The sequence below is a fragment of the Eptatretus burgeri genome, chromosome 5, assembly GCF_056783735.1.
Source record: "Eptatretus burgeri isolate ZD-2024b chromosome 5, Ebu_testis_v1, whole genome shotgun sequence".
Lineage (NCBI taxonomy): Eukaryota > Metazoa > Chordata > Myxini > Myxiniformes > Myxinidae > Eptatretus > Eptatretus burgeri.
In genome coordinates, this window is record NC_140965.1 from 90,965,535 (window position 1) to 90,988,278 (window position 22,744).

Consider the following 22,744-nt stretch of genomic DNA (forward strand, 5'->3'; position numbering starts at 1 on the left):
ACCGGCTTGCAAGGAAAGATGGAGAGAGCTTGTTCATCCAACAACCCAGCTCGGCGAACGATTTCAAACCTGCATTTCAATGAGTTTATTCGGAGTTGAACTACAAAGCTGACCTCGAGCTCGGTTAGACGCAAATAAATTAATAGGACAATCTCTCTTTCATGCCTGTGGGTGCAGAGCATGGAGGGAAGGAGAGGAAACCAGCTACGCGTTAATTAGCGACAGGCCTGACAGCAGGTTTGCACTCCCCAGCGTCTAAGCGACGTTTCCATCTCATTACAGGCTACAGCGATGCACGGTGAGTGAGACCTGCTACAGATTAATCAATAAGCAAAGGCGATGAGATCCCGGATTACCAGGGGTCTGGGTAAAGCTCTCGGTAAAGCCACTCGCTTTGCTCCCTTTGGAAAGTGGGGCAACAGAAGTGGAATCACCTGTTGGTGTTGAATGACACTGAGTGATGAGTCGTTTGGATATCCTGAGGTCTGAGCTCATCTCAAAATTCCCATGATTTACAATTTCTGGCTATTCCATGTGATCAAGGAACGTGGCTCACTGCAACGGACAATGAGGAATTCAAATGGTAAACTCTCCACCTGTCGTGCATCGTTTGATGGATTCATTTGTCTCTTTTAAACTGTTTAACTTATTGCCAAGTGTCAAAATAAACTCAAAAGTATCGCTAAAACTCACGATAACTAAAGTACTACGAGGGAGAGATTTCGTGCCACAAACTTTAACGTATTACGAAATGGTTATCACAACATTTGGACTCATGACTTCCCCAGTTGTGTGCAATTAGAGTGATACCACAGCACGTTCGTGGTCTCTGTCGTTAAAGGTAATGAATAATACGAGCTTCGACATCTTTATTACATCACAATCCCTGGTGGTCAAATCTCTCAGTCTTCTTCCTGGTCTTGCACCCTCTGCTCTTTCCGTGCCTTGCCACCCCCAGGATTTCTGCAGGAAGCAGATAGCTCAACACCTTTATGGTGAAACTACCTAAATCCAAGAACAATGCTCATCTACACTACACTCATTTGTTCCTCTGTTTTTTCCCACCTGCGGAACCAACTTCCACATCCTCTTCAATCTCATTCTTACATCCCAGTCTTCAAGAGATCTGTTCACCACCATCTCAAATCGTCCCCAATCCAAAACCATGATATTTTCTGCCCTCGTTAACCCTCAAACTCTCCTCCTTCCAATTTTTCATTTTTCCCTCCTTGGAGTTTCCTTCTGTATCCATCTTGTCCACCCCATGCATCCTTATTTGTTTGTTTGCACACATTTGATTGACAGCCTCTGAGCGTGCCCCATCTATATGGTGCCCCCCCCCCCCATTCCTTGTGTCATCAGGGAATTGTTATGAAGGAAATGGTTTCAATGATTCTGAGAAAGAAGATATGCGGATGCAGATTGGACTGCAATTCAATTCTGAATTCATTGCGCTGGTTACATCATTACTGAGACACAGCTAAGACACTGATGCAGTCACCCCCCCCCCTCCCTTTGCAATTCATGCAGGAATTTTATTATTTGTTCAGGGTGCTGGCGATACAACTCACCTCCTCTTTGCAAAAGACGCTGTGAGATCATTAATGCCCACCGAGTAATACCAGCTGATAGGATGTCTGCCAACGAAGTCCCTTTGAAGGATGGTACACATGTCGATGTCTCGTCATGGATCGGAAACACCAGGGTGACATTTTATAGCCCAGGCTCGACCTACCTCTGGCCAGCTACAGCATAAAATTGCAAGATTTGTTTCATATTATTACAAACTTAATGGTTTCAAGCAATAGCAATTCTCAGCAGGCAAGGGAAATAATGCACAGATACAAACTCTCCCCCTCCCCCTCCCCCTTTACCAGACTACTGAGTATTCGTGTGCGGCCTCTGAGCCATCTGCTCTTGGCACCATATAGATGGGACACGCTCAGAGTCTGTCAATCAAATATGTGCATAGGGTCACGTGCCTGCGTGCAAACAAACAAAAAAATAAATATAACCAGCAATACGTTTTTCAAACAAACAGAAGAGAGTTGTCGCTCATTATGACGAAACAATGCTCTTGGTGTTTATGCAGAATGGATAACAAGTGCAGTGAGAGGATCACCTGGACCGTTGTTATGATTCCATCCCCAAAGGTAAAACAATGGGATTTGACGCATTTCCTATGAAGGTAAACCGGTTCGTATCCTGGGGGTATCGGGGTTGGTCTTTCGGTGGGCAGACGTACCTTGGAATACCCTGACACTACTCTGCACCACTGGCCACAATTTTCTGCCAAGAAGCCGAATAATTAATCAAACGGTCAGAATTTTTGCACAAGCTCCCCGTCTCCGACCTGTTTACGACTGCCACTGTCGGAGACGGTCAGGGTCTACTACAAACATCTCGGATCTACGACTGTGGCACCACATTTCGTGTTACAGTAGATAGTGCTGCATCTTGAAGGACACCGCCCCTCAAAGGGAGCTTCAAAGTAACCATTCCATCTACAATTCAGGAGAGGTTAACGATCCCACGGTTAAAGGGGTGGTGACATCGCTTCCCCTTGCATCCCCTCCACTCCCCTCAAACACCTTTTGGGAAAATTGTGACATTAGCCCCACTCGCTCTTTAAAAGGCAAAAATACATGGAACTATTTATTTATTTATTATTTTTGCAGCAGCACTCAAAGCCAAACTGTTTGAAGATTTAAAGAAAATGAAGACATCTCTCTCCAGCAAATGCATGTAAGCATTCCCAAGGCAGTCATTTCGCCAATTTGCACAAAAATGCAGGAAACGACATATTTAAACTAGAAGGGCACTCGGTGGAGTGCAAACCTCTACCAATGTGATGTCTGATCCACGAGAACATATCTGGCCCAATATATTTTTGAGATATCGTGCTATATATCGTTTTTGAGCCCTATCTCTCAATGGTGAAGAATCACTTTTAAAAAATTCTAGTAGTCGGATCTGGATCTTCACCAAAATCGAATGGATTCGTCCTTGTCACACACACACAACATGTGCACCAAGTTTCTGCCGAATCCGTCCACGACTTTTTGAGATATCCAGTATACAAACAGAGAGACAGAAAGGAGTGAAAACATAACCTCGTTCACCTTTGGTGGTGGAGGTAACAACAGTGAGGTGCACACATCCATGTTGTGGCACAAAGAAGACATGACAAGCACGAATGACGACTCTGGAATTATCTGAAATGAATTGACAAAGTCGTCTGAATTGAAATGACAATCGTTTGATTTGAATCCACAGTCATTAGAGGTCTTGACAATGTGACACTTTCAAAATGACGCGTGGCCCCCAGCCGAGAATGCTCGATGCGGATACAGAAACTCCAGGAAATGTCATCGTTCGGTCTCATAAAATAGATGGTGTGTTGCAGATAAGTATTGGTCTTTAAAAGGGTTCACAGAGATTCTCAAATCAGCTGAAAATACTTGGTGAATTACCTGAGATAAATGGAGGTGTCTCTGTGTAATGAAAGACTTGGATAACTTTCTCAACTCGACGAATGTGAAACTGCTCGTAATGAAAACTCCGACCATGTGGCCCGGCGCGCGCACAGTGCCATCACTGCTCCATTCACTGTAATCCACATTTATGTCTTCAGGAGGTGGAACAGAGTTTTCTAGTGCTCGAGCGATCCACCTTCATTCTTCGATCCACCTCCATTCTTCGATCCACCTTCATTCTTCGATTCACCTCCATTCTTCGATCCACCTCCATTCTTCGATCCACCTCCATTCTTCAATCCACCTCCATTCTTCGATCCACCTCCATTGTTCAATCCACCTTCAACCCCGACGGATTGCTACCTGTGAATGGATTGCTCATCTGGATTAATTATTTCTGACCGCTGATGGGAAGGACAAATCAGGAGGTTTTGAATGTGCAGGGAAAGATTTAAACTGATGATTTTTACTATTAATCATGTTTGTGTGTGTGTGTGTGTGTGTGTGTGTGTGTGTTTTTTTTTATATATACATTATATTATTTATTTTCACTGCGGCCGCCAATTGTATTAACAGGAAATCAACACCTCTCAATCTCGTCCACGGATAATTCTCATATTCCTACATTTCCGTGAGTCGGATTTTTATTCAGGAACAGAACAGTTATGGTTAACCATTTTGAAATTTCCACTCTTTCGTCTAAGTGCTGAAAATCAGGTTGAAAAGACGATTTGAATCACAGATTTCGCGCGAGTCACAGCTCGGTGAAAAGTCCTCGGCGAGCAGCATCATCACTGTGAACAAGCACACACTTCGCATGCGCAAATGGCCTGGCTTAACATTCACGGTTCATTCAGAAAGTCGTGCATTGCATGCAAGTGATGCAACAACAGCCATGTAACCCACCTTGGATCTGGAAAAATGGTCCTACAAGAATGAAGGTGGATCGCTCGAGCACTGGAAAACTCTGTTCCACCTCCTGAAGACATAAATGTGGATTACAGTCAATGGAGCAGTGATGGTACTGTGCATACGGGAGGGATCACAAGTGACCATACAGTTAGTTACATGTCATTGCACCAAGTGAAATAATTTCCAGGGATCTGTAAATTCTCGATTCCACATTTGAAGAGCATTTCAATGCGGAATGGAGAATTTACAAGAGAGAGCACTTGCCCAAGAAGAGAGTATGGAATGGAACATGAGCTTCCTTGCTCAAAAATAAATTGTCTATAGCTCTAAATTTATGGATCGCTGGTTACAGGCTCGGTTACCTTTCACCTGGAACTCGTTTATTTTGCGGACAACTGGCTTAATCAGCACAAACTTGGATTATAAGCCGCATTCTGGGATGGGTGCCTCAGTCTTGTGGGTAAACACCTCCACAAGTGTTGTGAAATGTAAGAAATACTGGAAAACTGATAAAATTACAAAGCCAAACGACACTTTTATGCAATGCAATCACTTCCTCCATTAGGTTTTTTTTTTTTAATGCATTACTAGCAGTGTACTCGCTCATCTTCGCCTCTAAGTTGTCTAGCGTGGGTTCGAATCCCGACCCAGCTCTAAACTGTCACCCTGGTGTTTCACAGGCAGGGTGATTTATCAATGTGTGTGCCATTCCTCCGATGGACGTTAAATGATGGTGTCCCATCTGCCAGCATTAGTTGATGGATATTAAAGACCCCATGGTGTCCTTCATGAATTGGAGGTGAGCTATCACCGGCACCATGAACAAATTCCAAATTTCTGCCAGAACTACTGCTGAGAAGGCAATGGCATACCACCCAGCATAACCCAATGGTTGTGGGCTCTCAATCTCAAACAAGAGATTAGAACCGTCTCCCTGAATATATCTTGGATATGCGATACAGTTTTGGAATCTGTTTTGCTTGTCAAGCTTTCTGCCTTTGGCATAGAAGGCCACCTCCATTCCTTAATTTCTGACTTCCTCCACTCAGGCAATCAACATGTTGCCATCAATGGAAGCCTCTCCCAACCTCTCCCAGTTGAGGACGAGTTCCCCAAAACAGTGTTTTGGGTCCTGTCTTGTTCCTCATCCACACTTCAGAAAAAACAAAAATTAAATGAAAAAAAATATGTCGGGATGAAATTCCAAAAAAAGCAAACAAACAAGAAGAGGTCGCGCAGAGCATGATACTTGAAATACTATTAAAACAAATTTGACCTCAAAAATAATTGGTGCTTGAATTCAATAACCAAATATGCAACTTGTCTTTAAATCTCAAGTCAATGGGATGAAAATTGAGGATTTTAGAAATACCACCTTCGTTGTTGACCTTGGGCCTATGTTGACCTTTTGGTCAATGTTGACCTCAAAAACAATAGTCGAGTTGAATTCAATGACCTGAAATATAAATCCTCTTCAAATTTCAAGTCAATCAGATAAAAATTAAGGATTTTATAAATCTCACATAGGTTGTTGACCTTTGGCCTATGTTGACCTTTTGACCTTTTGACCTCAAAAACAATGGGCTTCTTCCATATGACAACCTTTACCATGTGGTGAAGTTTCCTGAAGATTGGTTTGAAATTGTGACCTGCAGGCGATAAATCAGACAAACAGACAGAAGACAAATAGACAGAATAAACATAATCACAAAATCGACTCAGGCCGAAGACACATTTGCTCTACGGTTAGGATACGGCGGCTGTACCCCCCCCCGAATTGACAGAAACGTGCGGCGGCCGCAGAGTTTGTGAGGTGGCCTCAGGGTGGCCCTACGCCGTTTGGCTATCTTTTACAGGCCGTAGGGGTCGCCGTGGAATTATAGCGCGGAGTTATAACTTTTTTTCATTTCTATGTTGGCCGTAGCAATTCGACAAGCTAAGCTGTGACATAGATGTGTTCCACGTCGACCGTACGTAGGGCGTACGGTGGGCTTGCGTTATTCGTGCGGCTGCCGTAGGCTCTTATCAATGAAAAATGAATTTTGCCAACCCCGAAAAATTACAGCGGCCAGACTGTTTCTACGGTCGCCGTAGGGTAGTCCCAAGGCGTCCCTGTGTTCAACGTACGGTGGCCTTGCGGTCTGTGTGACTACCTGCGGGCAACGCAGGGTCGACACACGGTTCCCCTACGCCCGCCGTGCATCCTACGTACGGCCTCTGTGGCAGTCTGCGTCGACCGTGCGTCCACCGTGCGCTACCGCAAGAGATCAGAGTATAGGTGTTTGCCTATACTCCGAACTGGTATATTCAGTCATATATATATGTATATATATATATATATATATATATATATATATATATATATATATATATATATATATATATATATATATATATATATATATATATATTATAGTTATCGTATATTCAGTTATGTATACTGGTATATTCCGAACTGTTATATTTTATTTTAGTAAAAAAAAGAACTGGTATATATACCCACTCGTTACCTAGCGTCCGGCTGGCCGCAAGTTCGCCTTAGGGCCCCTGCGGACACCTTGAGGCCACCTTGCGTCTGCTTGAAAATTATTTGGCCGCCACAGGATGCCCTAAGGTCACCGTGCGACATCCAATCAAAGACCGTATGGCACCCCCACGTTTTCGGTCTCCACAATTTCTAAATACCCCGTGTGGCTCCCCGAAAAATAAAAACATATGTGACTGCTACATTGTGTGACCGTGGAAATACTGCGGCCGCCTATAATTGCTAGTGGCTGTAGATTTTGTAGACCCTACGGCCGCCGTGGCATATGTGACTTCGGCCTAACCAATAAGTAAAAATCTTCAATTTTCAAGTAACAAGGTAGGAATGACACAACAATGCGACACAACAATCCTTTCACAGATTGCAATCACATCTTTTGATATTTTCCGTCTCAATCCCACAACAAATAAAATACATAATTACAAAATGTACAACTCGCTCTCACATAGACCTATTCATACAATTACATCATCCCACATTACAAAATGTACAACTCACTCTCACATAGACATCTTCATACAATTACATCATTCCACACGACAAAATGTACAACTCACTCTCACATAGACATCTTCATACAATTACATCATCCCACATTACAAAATGTACAACTCACTCTCACATAGACATCCTCATTCAATTACATCATCCCACACTATAAAATGTACAACTCACTCTCACATAGACATCTTCATACAATTACATCATCCCACATGACAAAATGTACAACTCACTCTCACATAGACATCTTCATACAATTACATCATCCCACATTACAAAATGTACAACTCACTCTCACATAGACATCCTCATTCAATTACATCATCCCACACTATAAAATGTACAAATCACTCTCACGTAGACATCTTCATATACTTGTTACTATTGCCACCCAGTCACCTGTGACAACAATGTCAAAATATGTCATTATGGCTCTCCGTAAAAGGATTGTGGTGTCGTGTTGTGCTGTCATTCCTTCAATGTGGGGTTGGGGTTTTTTTGGAATTCCATCCCGACATGCAAGTGTTTTTTCATTTTTTAAAGTTTTTTTTTGTTTGTTTCTGTTAGGGTTTTTTGGTAGGGGAAGACAATTATGAGTGGTTGTGTTTATTGTGTCATGTGGTAAATTGTGATTCAATTGTAAATTGGAAGGCATGTGTTGAAGTACTTCAGTTTGTCCATGTATTATATTCCAATTAAATTGTGCACGAAATAATATCAGAAACACAACTGACACTGCAAGTCAATGTGGATGCATCTAATATTTTGTTGCATCAACACTAAATTATACGAAACATGTCGGGGTGATATATATATATATATATATATATATATATATATATATATATATATATATATATATATATATATATATATATATATATATATATATATATATATATATATATATATATATATATATATATATATATATATATATATATATATATATATATATATATATATATATATATATAGTGGCGTATGCTTACACATTGAGTAAACAATAACGAGCCATGCCTCCCCATTGTCTCAGGTCGCTCACCTTTATTTGATTTTTCATTTATTCGTATTTTAATTTATGGATGCTTTCCAACAGTTCTGTGATGTTTTTTTTTTCCAGTGTGTTGACTCCAATGTCCGTTGACACACAAAATTACCATGCTTCCCCATTGTCTTGGGTCGCTCACCTGCATTTTTTTCAATTTTTTTCCTTAATTTTTTTCATGTATTTATATTTTCATTCCTGGATGTTTTCTGACAGTTCTGCGATTTCTCCTGGTGTATTGGCTTCGAAGTCCATCGGCTTGCAAAATTTCAGCTTCCATCTTCACCCGGAAGGTACCGATCTTTAATACCAGTCAGTGAGTCAGTCTGGGTCAATGGTTAGAAAGAGCTTTATATATTAGATATGAGAAGTATGTTACAATAAAAACAGTGTTAAACCACATATACTCATGTACACACGCGCGCGCGCGCGCACACACACACACACACACACACACACACACACACACACACACACACACACACACACACACACACACACACACACACACACACACACACGATCATAACAAAATAAATTTGAGCTGATGGCTTTTTTTTCTCTCAATATTAGCATTCAAACTAGCACAGGAGGCTGCATGGGAAGTTAGCCCTCTCTCAGAGTCAGGCCTATATTTGGCACACCAAACAGTGTTCTTTCTTCCTTAGTTTTTAAAATGATTGTTTATTCTGAGTCCTTTTCCTTCATAAATTATGCGTTTTGTAGTTCCCTGCAAACAATGTTGCCTTGAAATCCACATGGTTTGGAATCCATAGCAGGCTTTACGGCACTTTTTTTTTGGCAGAGTGAATTTTACGGCAAAGAGTTTTACAACAGAGATTATTGTGGCAGAGATTATTTCAACAGAGATCATTACGGCAAAGAGTTTTTCAACAGAGATTATTACACCAGAGATTAATATGGCAGAGATTATTACGGCAGAGATTATTACGGCAGAGATTATTACACCAGAGATTATTACACCAGAGTTTATTACGGCAGATGTTTAATACGGCAGAGATTATTACGGCAGATGTTTAATACGGCAGAGATTATTACGGCAGAGATTATTACACCAGAGTTTATTACGGCAGATGTTTAATACGGCAGAGATTATTACGGCAGAGATTATTACACCAGAGTTTATTACGGCAGATGTTTAATACGGCAGAGATTATTACACCAGAGTTTATTACGGCAGATGTTTAATACGGCAGAGATTATTACGGCAGAGATTATTACACCAGAGTTTATTACGGCAGATGTTTAATACGGCAGAGATTATTACACCAGAGTTTATTACGGCAGATGTTTAATACGGCAGAGATTATTACACCAGAGTTTATTACGGCAGATGTTTAATATGGCAGAGATTATTACGGCAGAGATTTTTACACCAGAGTTTATTACGGCAGATGTTTAATACGGCAGAGATTATTACGGCAGAGATTATTACACCAGAGTTTATTACGACAGATGTTTAATATGGCAGAGATTATTAAGGCAGAGATTATTACACCAGAGTTTATTACGACAGATGTTTAATATGGCAGAGATTATTACGGCAGAGATTATTACACCAGAGTTTATTACGACAGATGTTTAATATGGCAGAGATTATTACGGCAGAGATTATTACACCAGAGTTTATTACGACAGATGTTTAATATGGCAGAGATTATTAAGGCAGAGATTATTAAGGCAGAGATTATTACGGCAGAGATTTATACGGCAGAGATTAATACGGCAGAGATTATTACGGCAGAGATTATTACGGCAGAGATTAATACGGCAGAGATTATTACGGCAGAGATTATAACGGCAGAGATTATAACGGCAGAGATTATAACGGCAGAGATTATTACGGCAGAGATTATTACGGCAGAGATTAATATGGCAGAGATTATAACGGCATAGATTATAACGGCAGAGTTTATTACGGCAGAAGTTTAATACGGCAGAGATTAATACGGCAGAGATTAATACGGCAGAGATTAATACAGCAGAGATTATTACGGCAGAGATTATTACGGCAGAGATTATGACGGCAGAGATTATGACGGCAGATGTTTAATACGGCAGAGATTAATACGGCAGAGATTATAACGGCAGAGATTATAACGGCAGAGATTTTTACACCAGAGTTTATTACGGCAGAGATTAATACGGCAGAGATCATTATGGCAGAGATTATTACGGCAGAGATTATGACGGCAGAGATTATGACGGCAGAGATTATTATGGCAGATGTTTAATACGGCAGAGATTAATATGGCAGAGATTAATACGGCAGAGATTATAACGGCAGTAATTAATAAGGCAGAGATTATTATGGCAGAGATTATGACGGCAGAGATTATTACGGCAGAGATTAATACGGCAGAGATTAATACGGCAGAGATTAATACGGCAGAGATTATAACGGCAGTAATTAATAAGGCAGAGATTATTATGGCAGAGATTATTACGGCAGAGATTATGACGGCAGAGATTATTACGGCAGAGATTAATACGGCAGAGATTAATACGGCAGAGATTATTACGGCAGAGATTATTAAGGCAGAGATTATTACGGCAGAGATTATCAAGGCAGAGATTATTACAGCAGAGATTATTACAGCAGATATTATTACGGCAGAGATTATTACACCAGAGTTTATTACGACAGATGTTTAATATGGCAGAGATTATTACGGCAGAGATTATTACACCAGAGTTTATTACGGCAGATGTTTAATACGGCAGAGATTATTACGGCAGAGATTATTACACCAGAGTTTATTACGACAGATGTTTAATATGGCAGAGATTATTACGGCAGAGATTATTACACCAGAGTTTATTACGACAGATGTTTAATATGGCAGAGATTATTAAGGCAGAGATTATTAAGGCAGAGATTATTACGGCAGAGATTTATATGGCAGAGATTAATACGGCAGAGATTATTACGGCAGAGATTAATACGGCAGAGATTAATACGGCAGAGATTATTACGGCAGAGATTATAACGGCAGAGATTAATACGGCAGAGATTAATACGGCAGAGATTAATACGGCAGAGATTATTACGGCAGAGATTATAACGGCAGAGATTATAACGGCAGAGATTATAACGGCAGAGATTATTACGGCAGAGATTATTACGGCAGAGATTAATATGGCAGAGATTATAACGGCAGAGATTATAACGGCAGAGATTTTTACACCAGAGTTTATTACGGCAGAGATTAATACGGCAGAGATTAATACGGCAGAGATTATTACGGCAGAGATTATTACGGCAGAGATTATGACGGCAGAGATCATGACGGCAGATGTTTAATACGGCAGAGATTAATACGGCAGAGATTATAACGGCAGAGATTTTTACACCAGAGTTTATTACGGCAGAGATTAATACGGCAGAGATTATTACGGCAGAGATCATTATGGCAGAGATTATTACGGCAGAGATTATGACGGCAGAGATTATGACGGCAGAGATTATGACGGCAGAGATTATTATGGCAGATGTTTAATACGGCAGAGATTAATATGGCAGAGATTAATACGGCAGAGATTATAACGGCAGTAATTAATAAGGCAGAGATTATTATGGCAGAGATTATTACGGCAGAGATTATGACGGCAGAGATTATTACGGCAGAGATTAATACGGCAGAGATTATTACGGCAGAGATTATTACGGCAGAGATTATTAAGGCAGAGATTATTACGGCAGAGATTATCAAGGCAGAGATTATTACAGCAGAGATTATTACAGCAGATATTATTACGGCAGAGATTATTATGGCAGAGATCATTATGTCAAATATTATGACAGCAGAGATTATTACAACAGAGATTATTACGGCAGAGATTAATATGGCAGAGATTAATACCGCAGAGATTATTATGGCAAATATTATTGCAGCAGAGATTTTTACAGCAAATATTATTATGGCAGATATTATTACGGCTGAGATTATTACAGCAGAGATTATTACGGTGGCAAATATTATTGCAGCAGAGATTATTACAACAGAGATTATTACGGCAGAGATTAATATGGCAGAGATTAATACCGCAGAGATTATTACGGCAAATATTATTGCAGCAGAGATTTTTACAGCAGATATTATTATGGCAGATATTATTACGGCAGAGATTATTACAGCAGAGATTATTACGGCGGCAAATATTATTACAGCAGAGATTTCTCCAGCAGATATCATTACGTCAAATATTATTACAGCAGATATTCTTACAGCAGAGATTATTACGGCAAAGATTATTACGTCAAATATTATTACAGCATATATTATTACGGCAAATATTATTACGTTACAGCAGAGATTATTAGGCAGATAATATTATGTCAGAGACTATTGCGGCAGAGATTATTTTGGCAAATATTATTTACAGTCGATATTATTATGGCAGATATTAAAAACAGAGAGGACGCTCTCTTTTTCTTTCCTGTTCGTTTTTCTCTTTTCTGGTTTCCCCTCATTGTTGCCCCACTACCCCATTGTTAATATAACCTTGATTTTCCATGAGCCTTGCTCTTGTAGAAAAAAAAACAACAAATCTGTTCTCCAAAAGCAGTCACCGACTAGACATTCTCTATGGATCCAAGTTTTTTTATTATAAAATCAGAGCTGCTCATAGTCTGCAAGGCCTTTATCCGTTGCTCAATGGAGGACTGTTCTCCCCTATGGGCTGGCATCCCAACATCACAACTGTCTCTCCTGGATTTTATGGAATCTAAGACTGTGAATATGGTTGGTATCTCCTGTGATGAGGCCGAAAATCAAGGTTTGTTGCTTTCACAAAGATGGCAGGTCGGTGGTCTCTTTTGTTTTTTTTACCACCTCTTCTCCAATATTGCTCGCTCTGCTCCCAAAGTCATCTGACCCTCCACAACAACTCCAGGATGAAAGTGTTCTCTCAGTAACCCTCTCCTAGTTAAACTGTAATCCAGGCTGTCTGCACACCTCACCTTTTTTATTCCTCAATTCTCCCATCTATGAAACCACCTCCAAAGGCTGTTCTGTCTCATTCTTCACTGCAGGGCTTCAAGCAAGCGGTGCACCGCCATGTCTTGTCATCCCCAATGCTGTCCCTTGATTATTAGTATCCCGATCAACATTTCCTAACCCAACCATTTTACTTGCTAGTGTCAGTGCTTTTCCGATTTGTTTGCTCTGGCCTTGATGTTTGTCCCACCCTCAGATCAACATTACTTTTCGATGAGCTTTGCGGTTGTAAATAATTTATTTTTACAATATCACATTATTCCTTCATTTCTGAGTCAATCCTCTTATAATTTTGCACGGAGGTACCTTTGTCCAAAACATCCATATTCCCTTCTTGAGGTCTCATTCCAGTTTTAAGAGGTCCAAGGTTCCCATCGTGTGCTGCCTTTTTGGCTGCTGGTTGCATCATTGGTTAGGGGTGCAGCTATGCCTCTGATGCAGTGCCTCTATTACCAGTATACTGGTGCTCATTTCGCCGACCTCGGAAGGATGACAGGCTAAGTCAACCCTCTGGTGTTAATTCAGTGGCCAACGGAACTCAAATTCAGGACCCTAGGATCCCAAGCCACCACCCGAACCATGGGTCCAAGGTAAGACTCTAAAATTCACATTTTTCCTCGCAATTTTCTTGTATTTGAGTCAATAGAGATGAAAGTTGGCACAAAGGTGTCTTCAAACAGCCTCTGTCAAGAAACCTCAAAAATAATTCAGATTAGGGTCATTTTAAAGATTATACAGAGGTCAAAGTTCAAAATTCTATGCAAAACTGAGGTTTTTAGCTTTAAAAATATCAATATTTCAACCATTTCAGACAAAACTGGAACAAAATATAACGTACAAAAATCCCTCTGTGACAAAACTAAGTAGAGATTGGTCTGGTGTCTTATTTTCTATTTCAGAGGGGTCAAAGGTCAAAAATGTATGCAAGATTATGGTTTCTGGCCAATCAAACATTTTGATTTAAACCACGTAAGACAATAATTGGCATACCCTTCAGAAGAAAGCAGGTAAACATTTATCTGGTGTCTTCCTTGTGATGTTATGGGGTCAAAGTGGATGGATGGAGGGGACATATTTCATTTGCTTACGAATATCTGCAATTCTAGTTTCAGTTGTCATTTTGGTGGGTGTGGTCTTCACAAAATTACGACAAATTAAACTTTTGAGATTACTGTGTACAAGAAGTGGACAATAGGCCAAACAAGTCAAGGCAAATCAATAAACAAACACAACATACTCAAAAGCCTTGTTGCAAAAATGATAATGAAGCCACTCTGCAACGTACATTATTTATATAATATATTACATTTTCAATTTTAAGAGAATGGCATTTTTTGTTTGTGAGACTTTTACAGTGGAGTCTCTGCAGTAATTCATGATTTGACCCAGTTTGCCTTGTCTGTCTTTCCGCCACCATGATAAATTGATAACAGTTGACGGAATGAATGGCAGCAGTTCATCTGACCTTCTTGTGTGGTTGGCAGGAGAAAGTTTTTGGGGCCACGTCTTTCACAAACTGGCTGGCCAGGACTAGTGTATGACTGAAGCTGATTTAGGTAAGTCATTTGTTCAGGATGCCTAAAATACCTCACCTACTATCCGGAAAAGACACCGTGGTATCTTTACCATCTATAACCCAATACTAGCGAACTCGACACCCAGCTTACTGTCCATTTAAATGATGGTGCACTTTGTGGTGACAGTATATAGGTTGGACAGAAATCAAACAGAATACCCTCACACCATCCTATCAGACATTAATGCTTGCTCGTGGAAGATTAAAATAAAATAAACAAACTTTCAAACATCTCACCATGAAGACCGAACTAAAATAATTAATATCTCAATTACGGTGCTCTTGTCTGTGAATTCGTCAAAAGATGGAGACCAATTCACTTTCACATATCCTACAAAACCACTTTCAAACTATATAAAAGCTGCAAAGTTAAACATCACAAAGTACTGTTGAGTTAATGTCGAAATAATGCTTCCTCAGAAGAAGATTTTAAAAATTGCACAGATTCAGGTTCACTTGTCCAACAAGATTTCGGTTGATTAAAAGTATTTCAGCATTTCAAAATTTAAAAACAAACAGGAGGGAGTGTCAGTCGTCACCCATGATTGACATTTCAGCTGCTGTTTTTCCACAGCAACTTTGTGGAAGTGGCCTGAGATTGATTTACAGGCTAACATTGGCTACATCATGTCAGTCTCATGAGCTATGTGGGGAATTAAAAAGCTTTTATGGGCAAATGTGGAGAAAACGATCAGCTCAAGAAAAACTCATCACTGTTCATTTAATCTCAGAAGAGGTTGGTGAGGGCTAAGGAAGCTTTTCAACCATCAGCTTGGGCTGCATGTGCTATGCCCGAACAGAAAAACATTTCTGCTTATGCTAATGAACACGGCCAGAAAATTGGCATCTCTGTGCCAGCGATTGGGAATTCTTCTATAAAAAAAAAACCTGCTCTCTTTTATGCACAGATTCATCCCATCTGGTATACAGCTATCGATAGGACACCAAATCCTTCGGTAAGGTAGTTGCCTTGAAACAACTTGCCTCCTCTTCCTGGAAGGCAATCTCAGATTATTTCACAAAGCCTGCGACAGGTGTATGTCCACTCTCAGGAGTTCCAGAAAATAACATGTGGCCAACCTCAAGGCTGAGCCTTCAAACCTCTCTCCTTCCTCAAAGACCTGGTGGCATCTTCTGAAGTCTATCTCTAAGGTAGGTCCCCCCCCCCTCCATCTCTCCCCTCACTTCAAATGGCACACTGCTCATAATAATGAAGAATATCTCAATATTTTTGCATTTGCTTCCAAGTCTTGTGTCCTCAACCCATCGTTCCCTGTACCCACCCGACCAAATCACACTCAAATGTTCTGGGACTCTGTGACATTCACACCTGAGAAGGTGGAGAAATTTCTAGCAACCCTCGACTCTGACTCTGCAACTGGTCTGGACGGTATCAGCACACGTGTCTTTAAAACCTGTTTTGCTGCTCTTGCACTTCCTCTCTCTGCTGTGTTCACCGTATCATTTGTCCTCGGTTATCTTCCATCTGCTTGGAAGTCAGCCAACATCACTGCATTACATAAAAATGGTACAAAAACAGATCCTCCAAACTACAGACCTATTAGATTACTTCCAATCATCAACACATGGTCATCGAGTCCATCATCGTACTTGAAATCAAATCATTCCTTTTCTCTAATGGCCTGATCTCAAACCATCAGTTCAGATTCAGACGACATCACTTGACTCTGAACATGCTGCTTCTGTTCTCCCAACAAAGGGTTGATGCCCCCAATCTCAGACATGAGTTCAGGGTCATCTCTCTGGACATATCTCGAGCATCTCGAGCATGATCCGGTCTCAAACCCCACCGAGCTCTGCAAACTCTCTGCTTACACCATCCATGGTAACCTGCTCTCATGGCTTATTGAGTTCCTCCACTCTTGTAGCAAATGCGTGGCTCTCAATATGATCCTGTCATTTCCTCTCCTTGTCAAGGATGGAGTTACCCAAGACAGTGTCTTGGGTGCAGTGCTGTTCCTAATCTCCATGAAGGATCTTTCTGACTCTCTTGAAAATCCTCTTTATCTCTTTGCTGATTACTCCACCCTCAAGCTTTTGCGACTCAACATCAGCCATGATCTTACTTGGGCCAACCAGCGATGTCTAGGTTGGCTTCCATAACCAGCCGAAAACTGGGCATCCTCCGCTGTGCAGTTTTCCTTGGCATAGCATAACCTTTATCACCTTACATGATCTTCATCCACAGATCGATGGTGTACTGCTCTCCCATTTGGGCTGGCACCCCTGCCTCACACCATGCTCAGCTTGATGCTACAAAAACCAAAGCCTTCCAAATAATTAGTAACTCTTGCGATGAAGCTGAGTCTCTGAGCCTATTACTTTCACATCACAGACAGGTTGGTTGTCTCTTTGTCTTCCACGGGCTCATTTTCTGGTCTTGCACCCTCTGCTCCTTCCATGCTTTGCACATTTTACTTGCTTATGTTTCTACAGGGTGCACACGGTCTGCCAGTATCCCTCCTCTGGTATAATTCTCAAACTGCAGCTTCACTCGACATCTCCACTTATTCATCCCGCTCTTTTTCCCCACCAGTGGAACCAACTTCTTCAGTCTGTTCAATGTCATTATTCCATCCAGGGGTTCAAGACAGCTGTTAACCACCATCTCAGGTCAACCCCATCCTCACCCATGATATTTTCTACCCTCATTGACCCTCTTCCTCTCCAAGCCCTCCTCATTCCAGGTTACCAGGTTTTTTTTCCTGCTCCCTCACCATCCTCATAAAAAAAATTCCAGCTCTGCTTCTTCCACAGTTTTTCCTTCCACATCCGTGATTGGGAGCTCACACCTGTACACCGCTCGTTCGCCCACTCCATCCTCCGCTTGCTCTCATTCCCCCCGATATCCTTTATTCCTCCAAGTTTTCCTCAAGCTATTTTGTCTCTCGACCCTGCTATTGGTGTGTCCCCTCCCCCTCCTTTCCACCGTTTTTTTTTTTTTGTTCTTCCGTTATATCCTGGTCCATGGGAATGTGTTTTACCTCCTCCATGAGCCTCGACTCTGTATACAAAAAAAATGATCACCGGAACACAAGTTAGATCCAATTTTGTGTGGAATCAAATGGAATCGGCACCTCGGTAGCAAAAGTGCTTCCACTAGCTTCGTTCCTCAGCCATTGGAAATCCAACATTTCAAGTGTTTCTTGTTGTCATATTGGGTGGTCGCTGCTAGACTACCCTTATTCTCAGTTTTTCCGTTTGTACGTATGTTGTATGTTGGGTGGTCGCTAGAGTATTGGGTGGTCGCTAGAGTATTGGGTGGTCGCTAGACTACCCTTATTCTCAGGTTTTCCGTTTGTACGTATGTTTGTATGTTGGGTGGTCGCTAGAGTATTGGGTGGTCGCTAGATAACCCTTATTCTCAGGTTTTCCGTATGTCTGTTGGGTGGTCGCGAGAGTATTGGGTGGTCGCTAGAGTATTGGGTGGTCGCTAGAGTATTGGGTGGTCGCTAGAGTACCCTTATTCTCAGTTTTTCCTTATGTCTATTGCGTGGTCGCTAGAGTATTGGGTGGTCGCTAGAGTATTGGGTGGTCGCTAGAGTACTGGGTGGTCGCTAGAGTAACCTTATCCTCAGTTTTTCCGTTTGTACGTATGTTTGTATGTTGGGTGGTCGCTAGAGTATTGGGTGGTCGCTAGAGTATTGGGTGGTCGCTAGAGTACCCTTATTCTCAGGTTTTCCGTTTGTACGTATGTTTGTATGTTGGGTGGTCGCTAGAGTATTGGGTGGTCGCTAGATAACCCTTATTCTCAGGTTTTCCGTATGTCTGTTGGGTGGTCGCGAGAGTATTGGGTGGTCGCTAGAGTATTGGGTGGTCGCTAGAGTATTGGGTGGTCGCTAGAGTACCCTTATTCTCAGTTTTTCCTTATGTCTATTGCGTGGTCGCTAGAGTATTGGGTGGTCGCTAGAGTATTGGGTGGTCGCTAGAGTACTGGGTGGTCGCTAGAGTAACCTTATCCTCAGTTTTTCCGTTTGTACGTATGTTTGTATGTTGGGTGGTCGCTAGAGTATTGGGTGGTCGCTAGAGTATTGGGTGGTCGCTAGAGTACCCTTATTCTCAGTTTTTCCGTATGCCTGTTGGGTGGTCGCTAGAGTACCCTTATTCTCAGTTTTTCCGTATGTCTGTTGGGTGGTCGCGAGAGTATTGGGTGGTCGCTAGAGTATTGGGTGGTCGCTAGAGTACCCTTATTCTCAGTTTTTCCGTATGTCTGTTGGGTGGTCGCGAGAGTATTGGGTGGTCGCTAGAGTATTGGGTGGTCGCTAGAGTACTGGGTGGTCGCTAGAGTACCCTTATCCTCAGTTTTTCCGTTTGTATGTATGTTTGTATGTTGGGTGGTCGCTAGAGTATTGGGTGGTCACTAGAGTATTGGGTGGTCGCTAGAGTACTGAGTGGTCGCTAGAGTACCCTTATTCTCAGTTTTTCCGTATGTCTGTTGGGTGGTCGCTAGAGTATTGGGTGGTCGCTAGAGTATTGGGTGGTCGCTAGAGTACTGGGTGGTCACTAGAGTAACCTTATCCTCAGTTTTTCCGTTTGTACGTATGTTTGTATGTTGGGTGGTCGCTAGAGTATTGGGTGGTCACTAGAGTATTGGGTGGTCGCTAGAGTACTGAGTGGTCGCTAGAGTACCCTTATTTTCAGTTTTTCCATCTGTCTGTATGTTTGTATGTAATGGACAGCTCTGGAGGCCAGAGGAGTCAACCGATTTTGATGAAACTTGACAGGTAGGTTCATACCAGGATCGAGTTGTACGCTTTTGAGCACCGTTGCTATGGACGCTACCGTTGCCGAGCAATGGGACTTTGAAATTTTTGAAAAATCCTAAAAAAGGTTATTTTTTCGAAAATCAAAAATCGGTTTCCAGGCTTTTATGCGCACTATAATCAACCTCTTTGTCAAAAAATTTCAGCCCAATCCGTCAAAAACTGTATGACTAGTATGCAATTATGTAGCGACCACCCATGTCGCCTACCGGCTTGTTATTTTCCTACCTTATTGTGAATCGATATCGTCAAGGGAGAGCTAAAACCAAGCCATGTTGAGCAGAGATTATCAAAGTAAGGATATGTTTTTAAAAACATTAAATCTTTATCCTGAAGTACAACACAAAGGTTTAAATTGGCACCCTATTGCAAAGTCTTCCGTCGTCCAATTTTAATGATTTACTATGGGACCAACGGACCATATACCCTAAAAGAAGCTGAGCCTAGTGGGCCTGACACGAGGTAAAAAAAAACAAAAAAACATTTCACTTATCATTAAAACCACACATGACTGATTTGCCATCCGTGTAAGATCGGTTCAACCTTGCGTGCCATTTCCCAAACACGAGTGCCTTTGGCTGTGAGGCAAATTGGCAGGGCCGAAACAAATCTACCTGGTTCACATAATATAAACCTGAACGGCTTTAAGGTGCAAGTCTGACGAAGAGTAATCCATATATTTCTGCAACTTGTCCGAGACCGAGTGCCCGATGGAAGCCGGTTGGGTAAGTGACCTGAGAATAATGAGATAAACGACCAGTAGAGCTCAATTGACAGAGAACTCTCCAACACAATTTTGCATCTTCCAGCCAAAGCTCAAACCATTAACCTTTTAAACTCGTCTTCACTTGTTGCCATATTTCATTGGCTTCCTGCCCTGTGGTGGCCTGATCTGGGTCACTTTGCCTGGAAGAGATTGCCAGGTGACCGCGTCACAATACAGCGGACACAGTACAGCTGATGCAGTATCCATCGTGAAGACAAACATTTCAGTGTACTCCTGAATTGAACAAATTACAAATGTGGTGCATGATATACGAGTCCAGCTCCTCTACCAAAAATGTAATTACAGCACTTTGGTGCTTGTTTCAAGTATTATTTATATGCTTCTTTCAGAAATCTGTTTATGTGATTTCTCTTTGAAAAAATGGAATTCATTTCATGTAAAAGTGCACTTCCTATTTGCCGAGAAAGGACTGTAGGTAGGACTGTTGTCACAATGCGATTGTGTTCTTGCATAAATTCAAAAGAAACTGCATGTTTATTTAATGGATCGCTTGTCTTTTCATCCAACATCAGCCTTTCGTAATGCACAAAGCTGACAAGTGTAGGCCCGTTTGATTACCAGGCCGAGTCTGGCTGCGGCGTTGGGGAACACAGCGAGATTCCAACCAGAAGCCACGTGTAAATGCCATCCGGACGCGAAACAGCTTACACTGGGCGATAGCATGGAGCGTCAATGGAGCATGGATGCCACTTGCTTGCCGCCTCTCAGAGCCTGATGAAGGTGACACTTCGCATCATTTGCGGAGGGCAGCCAGCCTAATGGGCTTTTGCCAGCAGCTGTGTTTGTGCATTTAACAAGAGTAACACTGATGCATTATTTATTTAATTTGGTGTTGTTACAGGTGCAATATTTACTGTATAATTGCCATGATAGGGGTGAACAGCCCGTTTCTATCTATATGTTTTGCATTTTGACGCATGTACTCAGGGTGTTCATTTCATTGTAAGAAATAAAATTATTTTGTTGGTCGAATTTCTCTGGTTGTAATCACCCGGGCAAAAATATTCCTTTAGTAATTCTCTGCAGACGACTGCAGTAGGACCTGTTACCAACTATAGGAGATGAGAGTGCTACTCTCACATACTACAGTTATAACTGTAGCAATTTTTTTTGCCTGCGAGCAGCTACAATGGTTCCTCACTGAAAAGTTTTGCGTAATGCTGTCGCCATAACCACGGAAATGTTCTTCTTGCAAAATGTGCAGAATATGTTGTAAAATTATCACTTAATTTCCGTTCGAGTGTCGGCTGATTATCTCATGGACATGCAATCGAGCTGATGTCGAAAATTAAAATCCGAGCGCAAGTCGTTCACTATACGTCTTGCGCAGATGCGAAGCATGCAACATTGCTCAAACTCCAAGTAAACATATTTCGTAACAAAGAGCAAACATGCTCTGAATGTGGTTTCGTCAATTTGGCTTTGAGACACGGTGGTGACAAATATTGCGTGCAATGAGTAATAAGAAGTGCTTTGTCATGATTTTGTAACAGCCCTTCATGGAACACTATTGCCACCGAATGTCTCGTTGCAGAACTACAAGCTGCTTCATCATTGAAGTGATACCAGTTTTCTTGAGTGGTGTTGAGAAACAGCAGAACTGTCTCGTTGCGCAATTATTTTCTTGCGAATGGAAAGCAACAGATATCAGAGTTTCAAATGCTATTCTGCAGAAATTACAGCAACCATACATTCATAATGTGCAAGAAAATTAGAACGTAAATAGTTTGAATCAATTTTTAAACTAGAATGCCACTGAGTGGAGCGCATACCTCTGCCAGGTTAAGCAGTTCACGTTTTGTATTCCACTGCGAGGCCAGATCTGAATCCGGACCTGAAACGAAATCGAATCAGCTTGTTGTTGTGACCAAACCAACTCATCCACCAAGTTTTCTCATAATCCGTCCACAACTTTTTGAGACATTGTCCTATACATCATTTTTTTGCCCCTGAAGAATCACTTTTAAAATTCTGGTATCCGATTCCAGATGGAGATCTTCACCAAATTCTCATCAATTAGTCCTTGTCACACACCCAACCTCTTCAACCAAGCTTCGTCTGAATCCGTCCATAACTTTTTGAAATACTTGCTCA

General features: G+C 41.4%; 1 long non-coding RNA gene across 1 annotated transcript; it reads left to right on the top strand.

The window, feature by feature from the left end:
* The first annotated feature begins 2,067 nt into the window (after positions 1-2,067).
* LOC147026935 (uncharacterized) lies at positions 2,068-21,622 on the top strand. The gene is made up of 3 exons (XR_015057945.1): positions 2,068-2,153; positions 8,699-8,775; positions 21,212-21,622. It is a non-coding gene; the product is annotated as an uncharacterized LOC147026935 (long non-coding RNA).
* Positions 21,623-22,744: the final 1,122 nt, after the last annotated feature.